The 16,493-nt window shown below is 40.1% G+C and overlaps 2 pseudogenes; one reads left to right on the top strand and one right to left on the bottom strand.

The window, feature by feature from the left end:
- LOC129066837 (transcription elongation factor A protein-like 4) overlaps window positions 1-12,156 on the bottom strand; it is a 31,168-nt pseudogene extending 19,012 nt beyond the window's left edge.
- Window positions 6,669-6,780, top strand: LOC129068092 (uncharacterized; annotated as a pseudogene).
- Window positions 12,157-16,493: the final 4,337 nt, after the last annotated feature.

Below are 16,493 nucleotides of genomic sequence, written 5' to 3' on the forward strand. Positions count from 1 at the left end.
TGTTGTCTCACCAGTATCTCACACTTGTCACCAAATACCAAAGTGGAATTTATCAATCCCTCACGATTTCTGTTTTGGAAAATGGCACAACCTTTGAGGCTTGTTGTTCAAACTGGAAACTTAGAAGACATTTGAAACCTTCATCTTCTTACTCTGTCTCTTCCATCTTTTAAATATCTCTGTAATCACCCTGGATGGGTGGCTCAGTTGGTTGGAGCATCGTCCTATACTCCAAAAGGTTGTAGGTTCGATCTCCAGTTAGGGCATGGATGGGAGACAACCAAATGATGTTTCTCTCTCACATAGATGTTTCTCCCTCTCTCCGTTCCTCTCTCTCTAAAATCAATAAACATATCCTTGGGTGAGGATTGTTATAAAACAAGTATCTCTGTAACCTATATTTTCCTCACTATACCGCTGTGCTTATGTTATTTCAGGTCTTTGTTTTTCTTAGAGTATTATAATAACTTCCTAACATGTCTCCCTACTTTGATTCTTGCTCCTTCTTAATCCATCCTCCATACTAACTCAAAATGGCCATTCTAAAATACGCATTCTTATAACTTTTATTAGGAAGACAGGAAGAAAGGAAGACTCAACAAAAAATCAAACTTAAATCACTTAAACAAATTTATAATCTTGAATAACAAGAAATCTGGGCGTGGCTGCAGGCTTTGCTTAAGTAGCTTAATGGTGTCATTGCTATAATATCTGGGATGCTTTTGCTCTTTCCTTTAGAATTACAGGATGGCTGGTATAATTTTAAAGATGCTGGATTTAAGGCAAAATAGAGCAAGCCCTGAATATTCATCAGGAAATCAAAATCTTTGCCAAGAAGCCTTTTCAAGTTGGTTTACATTTCACTGGCCAAAACTGTTAAAATGGCCAACCCTCACTGCGAGGGAGACTTGGATTGTGAGCTTTTACCTTTCATAACTTCTATAGTAAAGGTAGACAAAGGAGAAAGGTGAATGGATGGTGGGTTAGCCAGTCTACGAGGTTTACCATTTTTCTCCTTCATTGAAAATCCTTCGCTGGTTTCCTACTTCTTCAAAATAGTAATGTTCAACCTTCCAGTTCCTTTATAATAAGAGCTGATTTTTTTTGCCTTTCTCCCTTACAAGATAGCAAGTTTCCAGAAAGGACTGTATAACCCTGGTTATTAGCAGTTCCTAGCACATGGTAAATATAAGCTCAGGAAATGTTTGCTTACTACTTGAATTTTTCTAAATTTCAATTCATTTTTATGAACTGTTTACACCTCCAAATAGTCCTATTTTCCAGTAGACTTCTAAGTGAAATAAGACACTAGCTAGTTTTTAATTTTAGACAAATAGTTATGCCTTAATTAACATTTCATGTTTACTTTGAAGATGTATTGAGGTACACTTAAAATGAGCTGAAAATATCTCTTATTTTATTTAATATTATAGAAATTTTCATGATTTGGACAGAAAATTTTCAACAAGAATTTTAACAATTTTTTAAAAATTACAGTTGATAATGTGAAAACAAACACAAACATCATATTATAACGAACTTACCTTAAAATCAATACTGCTGCCAGTCTCTTTGTTTAAATTTGCATTTTAGTTTAGTTTAGTTCTGTTGGTGCCAAATGATATTTCTTTACTTTTCATGAATTAATGAGAAAGGTCAGAAACAGTCTTAATGTGAACTTTATGTGCTCATTCACAGAAGGGGACAATGGAGCACTTTGGTAATCTACAAGATCAGTTAGTTTTCAGGTGTGCAAATTTGACTGAAAAGCATGAACAAATATAAAAGACCACTTTTTCTTATTAATTTCTTTAAAATAAAGCAAAGGTTGTAACATTGTTTTGTCATATATACTAGACAAAGGACAATTAGAGCATAAAAAGGGGAGTGGTATAGGGATGTATATCTGACTGCAAGGTTTTCTATGTGTTATATGAAGCGTTTCAATATTAACTAAGTAGAAAGTTAAAATGAATGTTTTAATTTTTAGAACAATTGAAAATTATACAGAGAATTAAAACTAAAAAAGATAAAATGGAATTTTAAAGTGTTCAAATTTTTTAAAGGGTAGGAAAAGGTACAGTAGAACAAAAAACAGAAAAACAAAATTAGTACAATTGTACATATAAGTATAGTTATAACAATAATAACATTAAATATTAATGATCTAAACATACTAATTAATAAGGCAGAGATTACCAAAATGAGTAAATAGCAAGACCCAATATACAAGGTCCAGCAGAAGTAATGCCTGCTTGAGTGTGGTTAGTAGTGTAATAATATGGATGTAATAAGTTATAGTTTCAATGTGAACATTTGACCTAAAAATATCATACGGTGTGCTTGACTGTGATATTGTTATGTTATAGAATTACATGCTTATGATTTTGTAATTAAAAAGGGGCATTATTTGTGCTGGACCCTGCATATGTCTACAAGAAATACATTTTAGATATAAAGTCACAATTTGAAAGTAAATGGATGGGAAAATATACTTTGCCCCATTCTTCTTGCTATTTACAACTAAAACCCTGAACACTATGTATAAACAAACAGAAGAAGATTGAAAGATTGAGAGAAGAAGAAAAACTAGCTAGGGATCCTAAAACTCAGACTGACAAAGTGGTGAGCTCCCTGAATTTTCTATTTGCCTCATATATCTCAGGCTTGGAGCTGAGAAGCTAGCAATTCGATGCAGGCAGAAAAACAAAAGCCCTGAAAAAGCCTGCCCACTCTAGTCAGAGGATTAGGAAAGGGCAGACTAGCAAGACCGAAAACACACTATTTTACAAAATAACCTCTCTGCTTCAGCCAAATACCACAGAAAAAACTGTGGCCCCACCCCCATCCTAGCCATCAAAGCCTAGGTAGGAAGCCTGGTCTTCTATCCTTGCCAGGCGCCTCTGACAAAGTTCTAGTGCAGCTCTGCTCCCTCTGATTCTCTGACCCAAGCTAAGTCCAGAAGGATTTCTGTCACCAGCCGTGCACTCCCAGGTCCTTCACAGCAGCAGCAGAGGGTAGACTCCCTGCACTTTCGGATGAGCCCTTCACCTTCAGGGAGTATGATTTTGCAGGATCTTTCTGAGATCTGCTGCTATGAACCCTCTGGATATACCGTGCCTTTTCTCTCTGCGTCATAACCCCACGACTTCCGCTGAAGCTCAACTTACCTCGCCCCTCAGTTGCTAGATTTATAGGCTATAGATTTTGCACTTCTGGATGAGTCTTTTTTTTTCAGGATGTATACTTCTTTTTTTTTTAATTATATGCTATTGATTATGGTATTGTAACAGGGTGCAGCTAGCCCGCCCAAAAGAAATTGGTAATGGAGTCCAGAAACTGGCATGTCCAAGAAAAATATAAGATATTCTTACTCCCGTCAGTTGGGCTGCGGTGGAGGATAGGAGACAGGGAGCAGGGCCTTTGAGAGTCATTTTTCATGTCAAAATTGGACAGGGAGCAGGGCCAATGAGAGTTACTTTGCATGTCAATAACGGGAAGATACCTTCATACCTCATATGCAAAGATGGTTATTTTGCACATCAACAAGGCTAACCAAGAAGATTTGCATAACTTTAACCCAGGAGGTAACTGGGAGGCAGCTCCTGCTCCCACACCCCCACCCCCACCCCATCCCACCTGCCTCTTGCAGCACCTGCCTGAGAAATTGGAGATGGGCTTGCTTGGGAGGATTCCGGCTGGCTTTGGGATCCAGGCACAGCAGTCATGCTAGAGGCTCTTGACCATGCATTTTGGGGAGTGGAGTGGGGCTCCCTTGACCACACAGCTGTTACGGGGCGGGGTGGGGGGAGAGCAAGAAAAAGAAAGCAAGATGTAGCAGCCATGCAGGCAAATCCCTTTCCCTCTGCCCCCCCCCCCCCATTACAGCATGTGTGCAGGAGAGCTCAGAGACGGTTTGTTCCACACAGGAAGGAAAGGGGAGAAAGGACTCTTGCTAGTGGGCCATGAGAAGGTGCCATGTGGTTCTGAATTAAGAACCGGAGATCACGGTGATGCAGCGGATGGTGCTGGGAACAGGGAGAAGCCTGCCTAGTGGAATTCGGACTTCTGTTCTTTTTCTTCTGAAGGACGGTACCCCTGATGGGCCTGACTGGGCAAAGGGGGGAAGGAGGATTGTGTGTTGGTGGGTGTTTTAAAGGGATTTTGAGATTTAACAGCGACATATTGCCATTATTAAAAACCTATATAACTTTTGAATAAATATTTTCTTTCCTTTTCACCAAACTCTGCCGTTGAAAGCCACAATTTTTAAGGGCAGAGGGCAAAGGACCTAGAACAGAGGGACCCTGGGGAAAGGGGGGCATTGTTCTGGTAATAGCATCTGGGGCCCACCTGAATGGGTCCACTTATTCAGTAACACTATTACAGTTGTCCTGACTTTTCCCTCTTTGCCTCTCTCCACCCAGCAACCCCCACCCCCTCAGGCAATCCCCTCACCATTGTTCATGTCCATGGGTCATAGTATAGGTTCTTTGGCTACCCATTTCCTGTACTGTACTTTACATTCCCATGGCTATTCTGTAACTACCTATTTGTACTTCTTAATCCCCTCACCTCTTCACCTATTCCCCCACACCTGCCTCCCATCTGGCAGCCATCAATATACTCTCCATATCCATGATTCTATCTCTGTTCTTGTTTGCTTAGTTTTTCAGATCTAATTGTTGAAAGATATGAATTTATTGCAATTTTATTGTTTGTAATTTTGATCTTCTGTATATTTCTGTTTGTACTGTCTGAAATCTGCCAGTTATGAGGCACCTTGACATTCTCTTTGTATTTTCTGTTTGATTTTAATTAAATGTTTTTTGGGTTCTGCTGATTTTGTCTATCACCTACTTGCTGAAAAAGTGGGACAATATTTTTTTAAATCTTTATTTGTTTTGTTTCTCTTTTTTTTCTTGTTGCTTTGTTTACTTTCATAGAGGAAAAGGAAAAGAACAGTCGCCAATTTATTCTTACCAGAGAATTACATCCAGTCTTGCTATTCAGAAGCCTAAAGCAACTCAGACCCTCATTCTTTTATTCATACTCCTTATACTCCTCCAGGCTCTTAATCTTCTTTTCTCTGATGTACTAAAATTGGATAAAAATGTGCCTGTTGCTTATCTTTTTGTTTATTCATTGTGCTGGGTACATGATGGACCCTTTCAGTCTGGATAATTGCATCTTTCAATTCTGGGAAAACTTATTTTATTACTTTTTGCATAATTTCTATATAACATTCTCCCCACTCCTCATTTTATCTCCTGGAATTCCAGGTATCCTGGAAATTCAATGATCATGTGCTGAATCTCTATGTCTCCTATCTTTTCTCTACCTTTTTTTTTTAAGTCTCTGGACTTCTTTCTTTTTTTCCTGTTTCTGAGAGTTTTTTTGGTTATATAACTTGCAGTCATCTATTAACTTTTTAATTTCAACCGTCAACATTCTAATTTAATTTAATTAGATCCTGTTCTAATTTAACAGGATCTATTTCTTGTCCTTTGATTGTTTCCTTTCCATTAAAATACTATGCTTACTTCAGGATGCCCTTTAGTTATTTTTTCCTCTGGAGAAAAGTTGTTTTAAAATATTGTTTTCTGGGCATTATTTGTTTCACCCAAGATCCTTTTGTCTCATCTTAAATTTTCTTTTCCTCTCCAGGGCCTTCCGTTTTATACTCGGATGGTCTTTTATCTTTATTATCTGGAGAGCTTCACTTGTGAGTCACTGTGTATGTAGAAAGCCATCTGTTTTTGGCGGGCGGGGTCGGGGGTATCCTATGTATCAGTCTGATGCTGAGTTTTTGGTTGGTGCCAAATTGCTCACCAGAAGATTCCTTGGTTCTCCTGCGAAATGAGGCAGGAAGTAACAATGTTCCAAAAAGAGACACCATGGATTCTCTTTTTAGCTCTCACTCTTGCCCACAACTATCATCTGGTGTCCTAGGCCCTGGATATGTCATTTTAATTTAATGCAGAGAATGTCTTGTGACTGATTATGTGGAGATGTGTAAGAGGAATTTGCCATTACTAAGTACAGTCTTCCAGCCTCTCTTTGTTATGCAGAACCTCATCTCCATATTCATTGTACCTGGTGTCAGTTCTGAGCCCTTCTTGGGTTTTCTGTAGCAAACTGATTTGCTTCTTCTGCCCTGTGAATCAGTTACAACTCCATCTATCTTCTGTCTCCCCAAGTTTCCTCAGTTGTCTAATGGAGATAATAGCTTATAAAGTTGTATGGATCAAATGAAATTATGTATGTTATAGGCAATAATAAGCAGATGGCATGTAATAATCATCCTATAAATGGTAGTTATTTGTGTTATATAGCCACTCAAAATCCCTGACAGTCCTAGGCACATTAATTACCTAGTGATAGTGTCCCCAAAATCTCCTCTATTGCTGTTTTGTGGATTTAATAATGTTTTTTATAACCAGTCATTTTAGGAAAAAAACAAATTTAGGAGGGCCCTGACTGGTGTAGCTCAGTTGGTTGGGCATCGTGCCGTAAAGTGAGGGGTCGCTGGTTCAGTTACCCATCAGGGCACATGTCTGGGTCTCAGGTTCAGTCCCTGGTCAGGGCATGTACGAGAGGCGAATGATTGATGTTTCTCTCCTCTTTCTCCCTCCTTTCCCCTCTCTCTAAAACTAAATAAATACTTTATCGCTTCTCGGCCTTTTGGCTGAGATCAAGTGTAGCAAAACTAAATAAATTTTTTAAAAAAGAAAAAATTAGGAGAGAAATGAAATAAATTCATGCTTTAATTCTGCCATTTCAGTGTTTTAATCAGTAGAGATTTGTAAATTATAGTATTTAATTATAACTCTGTTCTTTATTTTAAAAGAGTATTTTGACTATTTTCATAAATTTATTAATCCAGATGAGTTTTAATAATCATTTATATTGATCTTTCCCATTCCCCCATCCCCTTTCCCGCCAAAATTTCAAGGGTATTTTTACCCTTGATATTTTGTTTGGAATTACACTTAAATAATTTTCAAATCTGGAAAGAAGTATGTCTTTACAAAACTGATTCTTCCAATTCACAAATAAGATCAGCTTAAATTATAGTTTTTCTTTTTCTCAGTGAATTTTTTGCATTTTTTTCATCATGGTCTTGCACAGTTATGAATTTAATTCTTATGTATTTTATATTTTACATTTTGCTACTCTAAATGGAACTTATTTTTAATTTTATATTTGGTCATTGCTGTATAGAAAACTAGTGATATTTATATGTTTTCCTGTTAAGTCTCCATGGGTTTCCTGGGCAGAGAAAAAAATGCATCTTTTTCAAATATGAACATTTTACTTCCTTTTTCTAATACCTTTGCTACTTGTTCTCATAGCATTGCTTATGATTTCCAAAGATATGAGTAGTGGTTAGAGACATGCTTATTTTATCCCTCGCTTAAATAGGAGTGTCTTAATGTTATGTCTTAATTATCTGTTTTTGATTAGAGATCAGACATTCTTTAACAAGTGTCCAGCTGATTTGTATAATGCTTCTGCTGTGTTAAGCAAGAAATGTACAAGAAATCTCAAACATATACTCACTACAAGAAGACAATTACTTGGGATTCTAACATCTGGGACCTTTGTAATGGATAATCAAGCTATATTGTCAGAGAAAAAATGGACCATTTTGTATTGCAAGTGGTAGGACCCAAAGGCAAAGAGGAGGGGAAAGAGATAAAGGGGCTCTATCCAGCATCTTGGAATTATCTACCACACAATTCTGGTACGACTTCCAGGGTCATTTGCTTCCCACACAATTCCAATTTATGATCACACTAACAGTGCATGAAGACTATACCTCATGATTTTAAAAGTAATTTATTTGGCATTATTTTATTCTGTCATTATTAATTAGGTTGAACATATGAACAACAATTATACTATCAATTGACACACACAAAAAAGCGTTTGACAAAATTCAGCACTCGCTTGTGATAAAAACATTTTAAGAAACTATAAAACACTTGTACTTTATATTTAATGATGTAAGAGCAGATGTTTCCCTTATAAGGTCAGGAACAAGAAGAGGATCTCCATTCTCACCACTCTTATTCAACATTGTGCTAGACATTCTAGCCAGTATGTGAAGGTAAGGAAAACTGTAAAGATAGTTGACTACATAGATAATCCCAAGAAATATACCAAAAATTTTTAAAAAGCAGCTAAGACTAGTGAGTTCAGCAAGGTTACAAGGTCAATATGTAGAACTCAGCTGTATTTCTATATTATGACAACAATAATGATCACACAGACACCAAATTTAAAACACAGTATCATTTACCATCTCTTAAAAAAATGCTAATAAAATATATACAGGATTATGTGCTGAAAACTATGCAATGGTGGTGGAAAAAATCACAGAAGATCTACATAAATGGAGAAATGTACTACGTTCATGGATGGGTACACTAACCATGGTAAAAATGTTAATTCTCATGAGATTGATATATAGCTACAATACAATTCTAACCAAGATCACAAGATTTTTGAAGATTTAGACAAGATGACTATAAAATTTATATGGAAAGGCAAAAAACTGGAATAGCTAAAACAATTTTGAAAAGAAGAACAAAGTAGGTAATCAATATATTAGATTTCAAGTCTTACTGTAGCTATGGTAATCTAGATTGGGGTGGTATTGGTTGGGGGATAGACACAGATCAGTGGGATAAAGTAGAAAACCTAGAAATAGACTCACAAATATCCCGCAGATTTTTGAAAAAAGTGCAAAAACAATGGAGGGAAGAGCTTTTTCAACAAATACTCTTGGCACAAGTGAGCATCCCCCCTCCAAAATGAACCTCACACCTTTTAAAAAAAATTAATTCAAAATGGGTCATGAACTGAAATGTAAAATGGGAAACTATAAATATTTCAGAAAATACATAGGATAAAACATTTGGGATCTAACAAGGCTACATAAAGTTCTTAGAGTTAACACCAAAAGCATGATCCATAAATGGAAAAACTGATAAACTGGACTTGATCAAAATTAAAAGTTGCTTTGTGAAATACACTGTTGACAAAATGAAAGACAAGTTAGACTATGAGAAAATGTTTACAGACCACATACGCAATGGGAGTCTAATATCTTGAATATGTAAGGAGTTCTCAAACTCAATAGTAAATTCCAATTAGAAAATGGACAAAAAACATGAACAGACATTTCAATGCAAAATATACAAATGGCAAACACGTGAAAAAATGGTCAATATCATTTACGTTAGGAAAGTAAGAATTGAACCTACAATGTGATATCACCACACACTTATCACAATGGCTAAAATAAAAAATACAACACCAAACACTGCCAAGAATGCAGAGAAACTTGATCCATATATTGTTGGTTGGAATGTAAATGGTACAGGAACAGTCTAGAAAACAGTTTGGCAATTTTTTTAAGAAAGTAAATAGGCTAAGCCGTATGACTCAGGAATTACACTATTGGGTACTTATTCCAGAGTAAGGAAAAACATGTTCACATAAAATCCTGTACAGAAGTGTTTATAGCAGTTTTATTTGCTATAGCCAAAAGCTGGAAACAACCCTGATGATACCTTTCAACAAATAAATGGTTAAACGGTTGCACATCCATTCCATGGAACACTACTCAGCAAAGAAAAAGAACAAAGCATTGATACATGAAACAACCTGGAAGAATCTTCAGCAAACTATTCTGTGCAAAAAAAGCTAATCCAAAAGGTTGTATATTGAATGATTCCATCTGTCTAACATTCTCGAAATGACAATTACAGAAATGGAGAACAGATTAATGGTCACCAGGGGTTAAGGAAGAGTAGAGCTGGGAGGGAAGGGGGTATGGATATCAAAGAGCAACAGGAAGAGTCCTTTAGTCACAGATATGTACAACTCGCTCTACAGTCACTTTTAGACTGTAAAACTTTGTTCCTACACCCCCCTTTCCAGCCCTAAGCAACCACTTACCTACTGTTAAGGACATTTAATATCAATGGAATAATATGATGTGTGGCATTTTGTGACTGCCCTCTTTCACTTAGCATATGTTTTTAAGATTCATCCATATTTTAGTATATATTAGTACTTTATTCTTTTTATGGGTGAATGATACAGTAGTTCCTGCATTCTAAGACCCGCCAAAGGATGCCTGAAACTGTGAATAGTACGGAACTGTGTGTAAATTATGATTTTTTTCCATACATACACATCTTTTCACTTAAAGGAAGCATTTTATGGCTTGTCTGGCATTTCTGAATTTTCGGCATCATTGCTACTCTTGCACTATGGGGGCATTAAGTAAAATAAGGATTACATGAACACAAGCACTGTGATACTGTGACAGTCACTCTGATAACCAAGAGAGCTATTAAGTGACTAATAGGTAGCTAGTGTTTAGTGCATGGATTTGTGAACAAAGGGGTGACTCACATCCCAGACAGGATGGATGGAGCAGGACAGTCCAAGGTTTCATTAGGTTATTCAGAGTGATGCACAATTTAAAACTTACAAGTTGTTTATTTCTGAAATTTTTCATTTAATAATTTTAGGCCACAGCTGACTACAGATAACTGAAAACTGCGGAAAAAGCAAAACTGCAGAAAAGGCAGGGGCAGGGGACTACTGTATTCTGTTGTATTTGAATATTCTACATTTTATTTATTCATTCTTTCATTGATGGATATATTTGGGTTGTTTCCACCTCTTGGCTATTATGAATAATGCTGCTATAAACATTTCTGGACAAGTTTTTCTATAAACTTGGTTTCACTTCTCCTGGGTATATATCCAGGAGTGGAATTGTGGTGTCATATGATAACTCTTATGTTTAACCATTTGAGGAACTGCCACACTATTTTCCAAAGTGGAAAGGGCAGGAAGTGGTATCTCATTGTGGTTTTGATTTGCACTTACCTGATGATTGTGGATGGAAAGGAACCATGTGAAAGGACAAAGCTGGCGCCATTTGCCTAGAAGGCTTAGGACCTTGTTAAACATAACTGCCATTTCACTCCTCTGAGCTTATGTCCTCAGGACTGGAAAATTACTGGAAAAGCAAGAACAGAGTGTGACTAACCACCCCCTATAGTCACAGGCAAAAGATAATATTGGAGCAAACTGCTGCTTATGCAAAACCAACCAAAACCACCTGTGTTGCAACACCCCTCACAGCCTTGGCAGCCACACAACAGCAACCCCTCTCCCATCCTTTATAATCCAATGAAAGCTCAAAACCCCAACCCCTCAAGGCTGGTATAATTCTCCATGCCTGGCCCCTTTCTTCTCGGAAAGTGAATAAAACTTTGCTCTCTGCATTTTTCTTTCTTTGTGAATTCTTGCACAGCCCACATCAATGGCCACCCTAACATTTTCGTGGCCCGTATGGGGACATTTTTTTATTTCTCCCTCTCTTCTGCCTACTGAGACTTATGACTAGGGGAGCAGTGGGCAGTGGAAGCTCATCCACGCTTATCCCCTAACCCTGTCTCTGCAAGGTTTGGAAAGAGGATTCTAATACTTTTCCATCTCTCTGGACTGTGGACAGCTTCCTCCTCGCCCACCTTTATGGCCAGTGATTGGCAAGTCTCTCTGGATCTCCGGCCACTAACATCCACAAAACTCAAAGTGATAATTTTCTAGTAGTGTCCCAGCCACAAGCCCCAATATCAGACCTAGTCTTTCTTCCCAGATTTGGCTGTGAAAGATGACTCTTGACTGCCTCCATGCTAGTCTGGTTCTTGTCCTATGACTCAGGGACACCTGACTCTAGGACAGCTCTCTGTGGTTTTGGTCTGATCTTGTACTCCAGGGATGCTTGATTCCCGGGGTCAGATCTGTTTAAGTCATCAGAGTCAGGGATGCTCCTCTCTGACCTTTTCCTCCCTCAGCATTTCCATCCCTGAGATGTCCTTCTCTTTCTTTCTTGTAGTTCTCACTATGGGCAATATTCAATCAATCCCACCCAAGGATTCCCCATTGGGGTGTCTCCTTAAGAACTTGAAGGCTCTGGGACTTACCAACCTCAAGCCCAAGCACTTGATTTCCTATTGCAATAAGGGCTGGTCCCAATACAAACCAGGTGATCAGGAGGTCTGCCCCATGAACAGATCTCTTAACTATAATACTGTCCTCCAACTTGACCCGTACTGTTGCCATCTTGAGAAATGGTCTGAGGTTCCTTACATTCAGGCCTTTTTCGAACTCTTAACACTCCAAGCTCTGCACCTCCTGCTGCATGTTCTTACTCATACCTACTTCCCTTCCTCCATCTTCCCAAGATTCTGACGATCTCCTCACCTTTGCATTTCCACCTCCTTCTCCTCCTCCATATCCCCTTTCTGCTCCTTTGCCTGATTCTTTAACACCCCCTCCATCTCTTCTTCCTCTTTCTCTTCAGACCTCTCCCCCTGCCCCTCCTTCAAATTGGGTTTCTCTTAGCCATTCCTTTTCCAACTGTCCCTTTCAGGAACCCCCTAAGCCTGCAACCCAGCTCCCTCTCTGTGAGGTTGCTGGATTGGAGGGCATTATTCCAGTCTAGGCTCCCATTTCAATATCAGACCTCTCCCAAACTGAGGTCAGACTTAGCAGTTTTTTGGCAAATCCGGCTAAATTTACAAAGGAGTTTGAGTATCTCACCCTTTCATATGACCTCTCGTGGAGAGAGATTCGTATTATCTTTTCTGTATGTACCAATTCAGGAGAGCGAGGTTGTATTTGGGCTAAGGCATGGGAGTTACGAGGACAATCTAAGCCGGAAGCAGCCTAATACAATGCCCCCGGTCCCGTGGCCGTCTGACAAGGGCCCTAATTGGGGCTATCAAGCTCTTTCCCCTGACCACCATAAACGAGATCACATGCTCTCCTGCCTCATAGAGGAAATGAAGCAGGCCACTACTAAGCCTATAAACTACGACAAAATTACAGACATCTCTCAAGAGCCAGAAGAGAATCTTACTCTTTTCCTCTCTAGACTCTCAGTCTTTTGGACTCTACACTACAGCAGCCCCTGATTCTAGGGAAGGTCAGTCTATCCTAGTGATGCACTTCATCTCCCAGTCAGCCCCTCAAATTCAGCACAAATTCCAAAAGCTGGAAAAGGGGCCTCAGACTCCACAATCAGAGCTAATCAATCTGGCTTTCAAAGCCTTTAACAATCATGATGAGGATAGCCAAGAGGAGAAGAGGGAGTGGGACCTACGACGATCCCAGGAGCTAAAATAGGTTTTCCAAATGGTAGCCTAAGCCACTGAGGGGGCTTTTCAGGGAGAGACCTACCCAAGGCCCCTGATGCAGCAGCAGGGCAGCCATCAGTGGCACCGGGGCCCCGAACCTGTATGAACCACAAACAAGAGTGTCTCTGGAGCAAAGAGTGGCCTAAGAAAAAGCAGCAGCTGCCGGGACCATACCCCTGTTGTAAAAAGACTGGGCAGTGGAAGACAGAGTGACCTCCCCTTAGGGAGGAGATGGAACTCCCCTTCCAGAACTGGCAGGCACTCCTAGAGGGGCTCCTGCCAAACCCATGGCCCTCCTTTTACCCCTCCAGACATCAGACTGGAGGACCCCGGCATCAGACCGGGCTCCACTTCACACTATGGAATTGGCTGAGCCTCAGATAACTCCCTCTATTGCAGGTAAGCTAATCAATTTCTTAATTGATACCGGAGCCACTTACTCTGCTATTCCTGAGTTTTCAGGCCATTTGTCTCCCTCTCCTGTCTCCATCATAGGGGTCAAGTGAAAGCCTCAGGCTGCTCTACAAACTGCCAGCCTCCTCTCCACTCCGGGAGATCAGGTCTTTGCTGACTCAATCTTAGTAATTCCTAACTGCCCCACCCCTCTCCTCAGAAGAGATTTAATGACTAAGCTAGGCACTCAGGCTCTCCTACACCCTAGGGCTTCTTTCCTAGGACTGTTGGGGACTTCCTCAACCCCAGCTTCCCTCCCAGGCTCCATTGTCCCTGACACTGTAAATAGGGTCCCACCTGAGGTCTGGAATTCTGACACTCCTGGGAAGGCACTTTTATCATCCTTCCCATTCACTTCACCTCTAGCCCCAGGCAACTATCTCCCAACACTAGAATCAGCCAGGCATTTTCTCCACGAATACGCAGACACCTATTTACCTCAACCTACTGAATTACCAGCAAATCAACACTTATAGCCTAGAGTCTCGGCCTTATTAAAGCCCTTCCTGGACAAACTAAGCCCCTCCAATCTCCCTGGAAGGGTCCCTTTCAAGTAATTCTCACCACTCCCATGGCAGCCAAGCTCTCTGGACTTCCAAACTGGATACATCTCTCTGGACTCAAACCCACTGACCAGCCTAAGAACTCTCCACAGGAGGAACCACCCAAGATCCCCACTCTTCCCTCCTACGCCTGCCCGCCAGTTTTGGATACCAAGCTCTGACTCACCGAAGTCCTGCTGATGGACACAGGTCCCGGGAAGTAGCTGACATGATCTGGGACTATGGGGTAATTCCCCTTCCTTTACAACTCCACACCAGTTCTGGTAAGAGAGCTGCTGTGTCCTTGCTGGGAACCCTAGTTTTACTCCTTTTAATCTTTTTCTCCATTGGGAAACATTCTCCTCCAGCACCCTTACCTGCCTGCAGTTCAGTAGGTCCTTAATTTTCTAAACAATAAAGCTGCTCAGCCCTACAAGAATTGTTGGATCTATGCCAACACTTCTCCTAGAGAGAGACTAGTAGCAATTCCTATCTGTCATTCAGAATGGAGCCAATTAGAGACCTACCCAGTCCCCACCTATTTCAGTCCCCGTAGATGGGCCATCAATGAAAGGGTCAAGCCCACAGCAGACCACATATTTCTCAATCACCTACAATGTAGGTCCTATACCAGGAGGCCCATTATAATCTCTGAGGACCAATGTTCTCTTCTATAGATCTCTTTAGCCAAGCGCCCCTCTGCCTAATCGCTGAGACAAAGACTGGGGCCATTGGTGAGATCCTTTTCTAATGTATCTAAGAACTACAGTCACTTGTTTACCCTATCCCCTTCTCAGACATGGGCCTCCCTAGATACTACCTTCTCAAGTAGCTCTACCTAATACTCCACCTCTCCCTTCTACAGAATCTATGTCCAAAAGCCTTCCAATATAACTAGCACATGGAGGCAAGCTAGTTATACTGGAATCACTGTTTGTCTAGGCCGCAAGAAAAACTGCCCCTTTACACACTGTAACTTCTGGTTCCAGCCACATAACAAAGGATGTACAGGTAACTGAAAAAGTTGTTAACTCTCCAAAATTATGATATTGGCTGAGACTCTACAATTCCTTCTTTCAACTGGGTCTTCAATTTCTCTTCAATGCCAACTCACATTGCATGCTACCCCCACTGGCAGGAATGGCTCTAGCTACCACCTATGAGGACTTTGAAGCATCTAGTAAAGGATTATCCAAGCCTTACTTCGACATCACAATTGATATTTGCCTAAGCTCAAAAAATTTCACCTTCTTCTGCGGGGATAAGACCTATCTCTGTTTATCTGCTAACTGATAGGCACTTATTATATTATTCCCAAACTCACCCTTGTCAATGATGGCATACCTCTCTCCTTCTGCTCCCAACCTGTAAGAGTCAAAAAGGAGGTTTTACCCAAAATCACCATAACTGGCATTCTAGCCAGAGTAGGAACTGGCAGTGGAGGTCTTTTAAACTCCATTTTTATAGACCAGAGACTCTCCTTAGAAGTAACTCAACAGATAATTAACTTAGCCAACCAAATTAATACCCGACAAGAACAAATCACCTCGCTAGCAGGAAGAGTCCTACACGACAGGTGGGCCCTAGACTGATTAAGAGCTAACCAGAGAGGGACCTGTGCTATGTTTAATGAGAATTGCTGTTTTTTCAGTAAGCAATCTTGAAAAATACAAAACAATTTTAAAAATATTGTTGACGAAGCCAGCAAGTTCTATAATGAGGTGGCCTCAGAAGGATTTGACTGATGAGATTTTAAGGCCAATATCTGGTCTTGGTTTTCCTGGATAATTCCTTCCTAGGACCTGTAGCAGCCCTTTTCTTTATTCTCGCTTTTGGGCCATGTCTTTTCAACATCTCATATTCTTCGTTCAACAAAGCATCCAGGCTCTGGGACATTCCCTTCACAAATCGCCTCCGCAGCTCTCGCTTTTCGGGCTGACCAATCCCATCCTACTCTCCTTAATCACCCTCACTCAGACCCACAGGCAGGGACGACTCTACATCTCTAGCCAGCAAAAGTAAACAGTCATAAGAAGATAAGATCTATGCCCATACTCCCTGGAATCAGGTCTGATCATTAAGAATAAAATAGTTTTAAAACTAGGCGGGGGAATGAGGGCAAAACCAGCGCCATTCGACATCATGGTGTCATTTGCTAAGCAGGCCTGTGACCTTGTTAAATATGACTGCCATTTTACTCTTCTGAGCTTTGGTCCCCAGGACTGGATGATTACTGATAAAGCAAAAACAAAATGTGACTAACCAC

This window comes from Pteronotus mesoamericanus, unplaced genomic scaffold (assembly GCF_021234165.1).
Source record: "Pteronotus mesoamericanus isolate MK-2021 breed Mesoamerican mustached bat unplaced genomic scaffold, CSHL_Meso_final contig_20, whole genome shotgun sequence".
Taxonomy (NCBI): domain Eukaryota; kingdom Metazoa; phylum Chordata; class Mammalia; order Chiroptera; family Mormoopidae; genus Pteronotus; species Pteronotus mesoamericanus.